Source organism: Lathyrus oleraceus, chromosome 5 (genome assembly GCF_024323335.1).
Source record: "Lathyrus oleraceus cultivar Zhongwan6 chromosome 5, CAAS_Psat_ZW6_1.0, whole genome shotgun sequence".
In the NCBI taxonomy this organism is placed as follows: Eukaryota; Viridiplantae; Streptophyta; class Magnoliopsida; order Fabales; family Fabaceae; genus Lathyrus; species Lathyrus oleraceus.
Genome location: NC_066583.1, coordinates 395,567,065 through 395,576,488, shown reverse-complemented (window position 1 = coordinate 395,576,488; position 9,424 = coordinate 395,567,065).

Here is a 9,424-nt window from a genome sequence, read left to right as displayed (position 1 = left end):
ATTTTGAGATCTTTGTCTTTCTATTTTCTGTTTTCACTCTTTTTCAAAAATAAAAATGGCAATGTTTTTGTTTTTTGTGACTTTATTGAAATCTTTTCTAAAAACAAAACATTAAACATGCAGAAGTGATATTTTGGCATCCACTGTGAGCGACTCTGTTATGGCTCCATATGATTTTGACAATCCCATCTACCAAGCTGAAGAGGAGAGTGAGGAAGACTGTGAACTCCCCGCAGAATTGGTCAGATTGCTAAAGCAGGAGGAAAGGGTCATCCAACCTCATCAGGAGGAGTTGGAAATTGTTAATCTGGGTACTGAGGATGCCAGAAGAGAGATCAAGATTGGGGCTGCTTTAGAAGACTCTGTCAAGAGGAGGCTAATACAGATGCTGAGAGAATATGTGGAAATATTCGCCTGGACATATCAAGACATGCCTGGGTTGGATACAGACATTGTGGTGCATCGGTTACCTCTCAGAGAAGAGTGTCCGTCAGTCAAACAGAAGCTTCGCAGAACAAGTCCTGATATGGCTGTCAAGATCAAGGAAGAGGTTCAGAAGCAGTGGGATGCAGGTTTTCTGGCTGTTACCAGGTATCCACCGTGGGTTGCTAACATTGTTCCTGTGCCGAAGAAGGATGGCAAAGTCAGAATGTGTGTCGATTACCGGGATTTGAACAGAGCGAGTCCGAAAGATGATTTCCCATTACCTCACATCGATGTATTGGTTGATAATACGGCTCAATCCTCGGTATTCTCTTTCATGGACGGTTTCTCGGGCTATAATCAGATCAAGATGGCGCCTGAGGACATGGAAAAGACGACATTCATTACACCTTGGGGCACGTTCTGCTACAAAGTGATGCCATTTGGGTTGAAGAATGCCGGTGCTACCTATCAGAGGGCAATGACGACCCTCTTTCATGACATGATGCACAAGGAAATTGAAGTGTACGTGGATGATATGATTGCAAAGTCGCGGACAGAAGAGGAGCACTTGGTAAATTTGCAGAAGTTGTTTGACAGACTGGTCAAATTCAAACTGAGGCTGAATCCGAACAAGTGTACGTTTGGGGTGAGATCAGGGAAGCTTTTAGGCTTCATTGTCAGTGAGAAAGGGATTGAGGTTGATCCAGCTAAAGTCAAAGCTATTCAAGAGATGCCTGAACCAAAAACGGAAAAGCAAGTCCGTGGGTTTTTAGGGAGATTGAATTACATTGCAAGGTTCATATCTCATCTAACTGCCACATGTGAACCAATTTTCAAACTGCTTAGAAAGAATCAGGCGATTAAATGGAATGATGATTGTCAGAGAGCTTTTGACAAAATCAAAGAATATTTACAGAACCCTCCAATCCTGATTCCTCCAGTTCCAGGGAGGCCATTGATAATGTACCTATCAGTCACCGAGACTTCAATGGGGTGTGTATTGGGACAGCATGACGAGTCTGGTCGAAAAGAGCATGCCATATACTACCTAAGCAAAAAGTTTACCGACTGTGAAACAAGATATTCACTGCTCGAGAAAACTTGCTGTGCTTTGGCCTGGGCTGCTCGCCGACTAAGGCAGTATATGTTGAACCATACTACTCTGTTGATTTCTAAGATGGATCTAGTAAAGTACATCTTTGAGAAGCCGGCTCTCACCGGACGTGTTGCCCGTTGGCAGATGATTTTAACAGAATATGATATTCAGTACACATCACAGAAGGCCATCAAAGGTAGTATTCTGTCAGACTACCTTGCCGAGCAACCGATTGACGACTATCAGCCTATGATGTTTGAATTCCCTGATGAAGACATCATGTATCTGAAGATGAAAGACTGTGAAGAGCCGCTTGTCGAGGAAGGACCGGATCCTGATGACAAGTGGACACTGATGTTTGATGGGGCTGTGAATATGAATGGTAATGGTGTTGGTGCAGTGTTGATCAATCCCAAAGGTGCTCATATACCTTTCTCTGCCAGATTGACTTTTGACGTCACCAACAACGAAGCTGAGTACGAGGCTTGTATCATGGGGATAGAAGAAGCCATTGATCTGAGGATCAAAACACTTGACATTTTTGGAGATTCTGCTCTAGTGATCAATCAGGTCAATGGAGATTGGAATACAAACCAGCCACATTTGATTCCGTATAGAGATTACACCAGAAGAATACTGACGTTCTTCAAGAAGGTGAAGTTGTATCATGTCCCTCGGGATGAGAATCAAATGGCTGATGCTTTGGCTACTTTATCTTCCATGATAAAAGTTCATTGGTGGAATCATGTGCCACATGTTGCGGTGAATCGACTCGAGAGGCCTGCATATGTGTTTGCAGCCGAGTTAGTTGTTGCTATTGACGAGAAACCGTGGTACTATGACATCAAGAACTTCCTCAAGACTCAAGAGTATCCTGAGGGTGCGTCGAAGAATGATAAGAAGACCCTGAGAAGGCTAGCTGGAAGCTTTTATCTGAATCAGGATGACGTGCTGTATAAGAGAAACTTTGACATGGTCTTGCTCAGATGCGTGGATAGACACGAAGCAGACATGTTAATGCAAGAAGTGCACGAGGGTTCGTTTGGTACCCATGCTGGTGGTCATGCAATGTCGAAGAAATTGCTGAGAGCCGGATATTATTGGATGACTATGGAATCCGATTGCTTCAAATACGCTCGGAAATGCCATAAGTGTCAAATCTATGCTGATAAGGTGCATGTACCACCAAGCCCGTTGAATGTCATGAACTCGCCTTGGCCGTTCGCCATGTGGGGCATCGACATGATTGGGAAGATTGAGCCAACTGCTTCGAACGGACATCGCTTCATCCTGGTTGCGATCGATTACTTCACCAAGTGGGTGGAAGCAGCTTCTTATGCCAACGTCACCAAACAAGTGGTTGCCCGGTTCATCAAGAAAGAAATCATTTGTCGTTATGGAGTCCCTGAGAGAATCATCACTGACAATGGTTCAAATCTCAACAACAAGATGATGAAAGACTTGTGCAGAGATTTCAAGATCGAACATCACAATTCTTCTCCTTACAGACCGAAGATGAATGGTGCTGTAGAGGCAGCTAACAAGAACATCAAGAAGATTGTGCAGAAGATGGTCGTTACGTACAAGGATTGGCATGAGATGCTGCCTTTCGCTTTACATGGATACCGTACCTCAGTACGTACGTCGATCGGGGCAACCCCCTACTCCCTTGTGTATGGTATGGAAGCAGTTCTACCAGTTGAAGTGGAGATCCCTTCTCTGAGGGTACTATTGGATGTTAAGCTGGACGAAGCCGAGTGGATTCGTACAAGGTTTAATGAGTTAAGCCTTATCGAAGAAAGACGGTTAGCAGCTGTTTGCCATGGGCAGTTATATCAGAGAAGGATGAAGCGAGCCTTTGATCAGAAAGTGCGTCCTCGGACATTTCAAACTGGTGATCTAGTTTTGAAGAGGATCCTTCCTCCCGGTACAGATAACAGGGGCAAGTGGACTCCTAATTACGAAGGTCCATATGTTGTGAAGAAGGTTTTCTCCGGTGGAGCCTTGATGCTTACAACAATGGATGGTGAAGATTTTCCTTCCCCTGTCAACTCAGATGTAGTCAAAAAATACTTCGCATAAATTGACCCGCTGGACACAAAAAAATAAAAGAGTCCAGGCAAAAATGGGCATCCCGGCGAACCAAAAACAGAAAGAAAAGGTTCGGGCAAAAGTTAGGGATAAAAAAAAATGAAAAATTGTACACCCGGTAAGTCGAAAACCCGCAAGGGCGGCTTAGGCAAAAATGGGTATCCCGGTGGATTGAAAACCCGAAAGGGCGATCCAGCCAAAAGAGGGATTAAAGCGAAGACTATAGTCTGAGTCATCTGTACTTCATCACGCTTCGTCAGCTGCCATCTCAAAGGATGTGATTGGTCCAGTCAGTCTTCTCAGAAAGCAAAGAGTTGGGAGGAATACTGGTGATCTATGAGTTATAACAGAGTTGGGAAACAGTGGATGCCGTGCTCACATTGCCATTAGGATAGTTTATTTTCCTTTTGTGCGCAATTACCTCTTTCTAGGAATTGCTTCCCAATGTACTTGCCTTTTCAGGCACATTTTCAATCAATAAAAGTCGTTATTCAGATAAATTGCTCTCTTGTTTTTACTTTTACTGTTTTGTTTGCAAAAACGTCCGAATTTTTGATAAACATTGCATCTAAAAAACATGAAGGCTAAACAATAACGTGCAAAAGATTAAAACATTTGAAAATCATTTTGAATGTTGAGGACACTTGAGCACCTCTTGTCCAAACATCCCCTGGGGCATCTGTTGTTCTGTTGTGCAGGTCGTCACCTGTGAGCATTCCCCAGCAGTTCTTTCCCCAGACAGGGTTATTTTCCTAACTATTGGATTGTTTAAGTCTTCCCCAGCGAAGCATTCATCTCTCCAGCAGAGTTTATCCTACCAGTGGATTGGACAGGTTTCAGTAGCAGATCGATACCTGCATCCCCAAGCGGAGTTTTATCCTACTTGTGGATTGATGGGGATATCCCCAGCAATTTACTTTTGTCTGTAGCAAGTTGTTTGCTTATTCCCCAGCGAGTTGCCTTGTCTCCCCCTAGCAGAGTTGTATTGATGGTTCCCTGGCAGTTGCCTTGTTTTCCCCCAGCGGAATTGTATTGAAGATTTCTCAGCACAGTCGTCCTGTGTATTCCCCGGCGGAGTTCTCATCATTTTGCATTTTGCATGTAGCAATCATTGCATCCTCAAAACTGCGTAGCATTTCCATTCCATATGGAGCATTAAGCCATAGAAAAATTCAAACATATGCATTCATGTGTTCGGAACCCCATCAGACTGTATCCCCTGCAGCGACGAATTTTTGTTCAACCTGTACAACATTTGCTACAGTTGCTCCAGTCAACATTTGGTGTTGATAATCCCCACAGAGGTTTATTTCCTCATCCGTTGGTGAAAGGAAAGCCTGCTTCTCCCCAGTGAGACCCCCTGCAAGTGTTCAGCCTTGCCCTGTCATCTTGTGGATGTCAGTATCCCGTCAGCACCCGCGTGTGTTGCTTCTCTGGTGTCGGTAAACACCATCCTTCGGTGATTTCCAGTCATGCGTAAGTGTCTGGTCTTCTTTGGTGTCGGTAAACACCATCCTTCGGTGATTTCCAGTCATGCGTAAGTGTCTGGTTTTCTTTGGTGTCGGTAAACACCATCTTTCGGTGATTTCCAGTCATGCGTAAGTGTCTGGTCTTCTTTTGATGTCGGTAAACATCCTCTTTCGATGTTCATAACATCGCTATCCCTTCCCTAGTGAAGATTACTCCTCTCCGTTGGTGTCGATAAACGTCGAGTTTTTCCCGATCATCCGTTGATGATTTGGTTGTGTTCACTCTCCCAGAAAAGCCTCCTCCTCTCCGTTGGTGTCGATAAACGTCGAGTTTTTCCTATTCGTCCTATGACGTCTAGTTGTACCCTTCCCCAAGTGGATTTACCTCTCCGTTGGTTTCGATAAACGTCGAGTTTTTCTCATTCGTCCGTTGACGTCTGATTGTATACCCTTCCCAGTCATTCATTAATGTCTGGTCGAGTCTCCCTTTCGTCCGTTGACGTCTGGTCGAGTTTTCCTGGTCGTCCCCAGTTGATTCTCCTTCTCCGTTGGTGTCGATAAACGTCGAGCTTCTCCCTTTCGTCCGTTGACGTCTGGTCGAGTCTTCCCATTCATCCGTTGATGCTTGGCTTACCTCTCCGTTGGTCTTGGTAAACGTCGAGTTTTTCCTGGTCGTCCCCAGTTGCTTCTCCTCTCCGTTGGTGTCGATAAACGTCGAGTTTTTCCTGGTCGTCCCCAGTTGCTTACCTCTCCGTTGGTCTTGGTAAACGTCGAGTTTTTCCTGGTCGTCCCCAGTTGCTTCTCCTCTCCGTTGGTGTCGATAAACGTCGAGTTTTTCCTGGTCGTCCCCAGTTGGTTACCTCTCCGTTGGTCTTGGTAAACGTTGAGTTTTTCCCATTTCGTCCGTTGACGTATGGTTGTATCCTTTCCAGTCATTTATTAATGTCTGGTTACCTCTCCGTTGGTCTTGGTAAACATTGAGTTTTTCCCATTTCGTCCGTTGACGTATGGTTGTATCTCTTCCAGTCATTCATTAATGTCTGGTTACCTCTCCGTTGGTTCCGCTAAACGCTGAGTTTTTCCTAGTTGTCCGTTGGCATCTAGTTGTGATTTCTTTTCCCATTCATCGTCGTTGCGATGTCTGGATGTGGCCATACCCTTTGAAAACAAAAACCAAAAATATTATATCCAGTCGGTGCAAATTTCTACGGTTCTTTGGTATTCAACCCCTGTTTACCCTGAAAGTCTGACAGCCATTGCTATCATCCGTTCGGGTTCCCAGCTGATTGAATAGGGGCAGCTGTAGCACCTCAAATTTGCACCTATCATTGTACATACATTCTCATATTAGGTCATAACATATCATGGTCCACTGCATAGCATTGCATTGTCCCATTTGCCTCAAGTGCAAGCCAATCAAGAAATTAGGTCAAACTGATCAGGAGATCAGTCAACCAAGCAAGCAAGGGTGTTTCTCAAGGAGCCAAGGCCCTAGGGTGGGTCCAACATGTTCACATGACTTGGGGGTCCATTTGAAGTGCTTAAGTCAAAGATTGGAGGCTCAGAGGTCATCAGTCCATGCACAGTCAGTCAGAAACCCTAAAAAGTCAAACTTAGTCAACTGTGGCTGATTTTATGGTTTTGATGGATGGACTTGGTTTGAGAGAGCTTATTCATGTTCCAATAGGCTTCATATATCATGGCAAACAATATCATTGAAGAATTTGAAGCCAAACAGAAAATTTCCAAAAATAGAAACTGGACCTGTAATTTTAACTGCCAAAAATGGAAACTTCTTGATCCCAAACTTACATCATGATACAAGCTTCAAATGAATTTTTTCCCAACATGAAAGTTGAAGATCTTGTTCTCCCATTTCCAAAAAGTCCAAGAACTCTCAATTCCCATGCATGGTTGTCAAGATATGATCAATTCATTTTCACAAAATCTTGAACTTCAAAAGGCCATATCTCTCAAACCATTTGGCCAAAATTGGTGAGGGTTTTTCCAACAAACCACATTTAACCTCCTCTTTCCAAAAATATAAATTTCATGTGCCAAAACATTGCCAATCAAAATGGCCCTTTTTGAACTATCATGTTTAAATTCAAGTGAAGTGAAAATTTGAAGTTTTGATTTAAGCAATTTCTATCAAAGTGGCCAATTGGGATTTACTTGAGACATCATTTCTGACTTGCCAAGGGCCCAAAATCGTGCAGCATACACCCTCCTTGTGCACTTAGTTGAAAATTAGCAAATTGGCAATTTGGTTCATGAGAGATAATGTTGATTAGCACCTCATTAGCAAAGCCTAAACAGATGAATATAAACACTTTTCTGAGCATTTCCAACCCTAGCAGCAGCCTCACACTCACTCAAAAAATCGATTGCTCTCACAAATACACATTTCCTTCATATCAAAATTCTGTAAGAACCTTCAAGGGACACGATTTCTACTTGCTTGTTCTTCATTTTGCCAACCATTTAGAGGCCTTTGCAAGCACAAAACACCAGCTGGAACAGCATTCTCAGGTTCTGTTTTTCCAAGCACACATCAATGGTGATTTTCGATTTGAGCGTTTCCAAGAGTTGTTGAGCTACAAGCCAACCTCCAGTCATCATTTCAAACCACAAGCTCCATCTGTTTCGAGCTTACTACACCAAACAACAGCCATTTCACAAATTCCTTCAAGAACAAGTAAGTTTTCAACTCTCTCTATTTCAAAAATCATGAGATGTTTATGATAGATCTTAGATTGCTGAGTCCATTGAACTTTGTATCACTTGAAATGGTCGATTTATATGTGAGAAATCTGGTTTTCAAATTTTACATCCAAACATGTTCTTGTATGATTTGTGTTGTATGTTTCGATTTACTGAAAACTATGGCTGGATTATGAATGTATTTGGTTTACTTGTTCGAATGGTGTGCTTAATTGCTGTTTCTGGACACTTTGATTTTTTCGATTGATTGTAAGAGATGAAGCTTTACTGTAGCCTTCACAAACCCTAAACACTGTTGCTAAAACCCTAAAAATGCATTGCCCAGAATTTTAACGTGATTTGCATGAGCTGGGTACTGTTCATTGCCTGGACCAATCACAACATTTCATGTGTCTCACTAATACGCTGCGTTTTAGTTAGTTGTTGTGATATTTACAAGTATGCCATCGCTCGTGCCCCATGTCTCATTAAACCATGTTTATTTTTGATGTTTATTCCAAATTGATACATCATCTTCTAAAATTCATAACATCATCATCTTTGATCCAAATTTCATGAAAATTTTTGCATCATACTCTGCTGGATCCCTAGTTTTTTATCATGATTTTTGCTGATTTTTTGGATGAGTAGATTTTTAATGGCATTAGGGTTTTGTTCATGTGACCAATGTTTGTACATCTTGCCAAATCATTTGTGAAATTGTGATGCATTATCCATTTGACCTGAAATTTTTTGTGCACAAACTAGACTCATTCATGGTGATTTTGATATAGAGTTTGTGAATTTATCTTATCTGGTCATTGAGTTATGAATTTTTGAATTAGGGTGTGACAATTTGTGTCACACCAATGATGTGCAACTTCATGATTTTTGATACCATGCCTCTTGACCTCCAATTGATCTGATTTATTGCATGAACCTACTCTTGTATGTCTAGTTTGTGTGTGAATTTTCTTGGAATTAATTGTGGCATTTCCAAATTGTCTGGGATTTTCTCCCCTGTTTGACCAAAATGTTGACTTTATGTGATGCATGTGCCCATTTGTTTTGTGAAATGCTCATACTTTATTAGATGGACATGAAATTTTACATGAGATAACTAGACATCCTAAGCTTTGCCATGGTTCTAGTCCCATTTATTTATCATATGCCATCTCTGATTTATGAATTTTTCAAGTTGATGCATGTTTGGTTGACTTCTTTGAGCATGTTCAAAATTGCTTTGACTTTCTGATTTTCATTGACTGCCTTCCACTTATCCAAATGAGATGAAATTTGACATGCTTACCATGCTATGTGTTAGGATTGATCATGATTTATTTGGTGATTTTTGGAAATGTTTGAGTTTGCTTTTGGGTTAAGTCTTGCTGTTGACTTCTATGAGCTCTCATTTGCCATGCTTTGACTTCTTTTGCTTATAAAATGATGATGATGCATGATATAAACATGAAACTAATTGGGTTTGCTTCCTAAATGTTTGAATTTGATTTTGATTAGACATTGCTTGCTGTTTTGGCTTTCTCATTCATTTTTGACCCTAGGCTTGCCCTAGTGGTCCTGTGGCTTATGTTTGAGTTCATGTTTTCAGGTTAAGCTACAAATGCTTCAAAGAGATCAT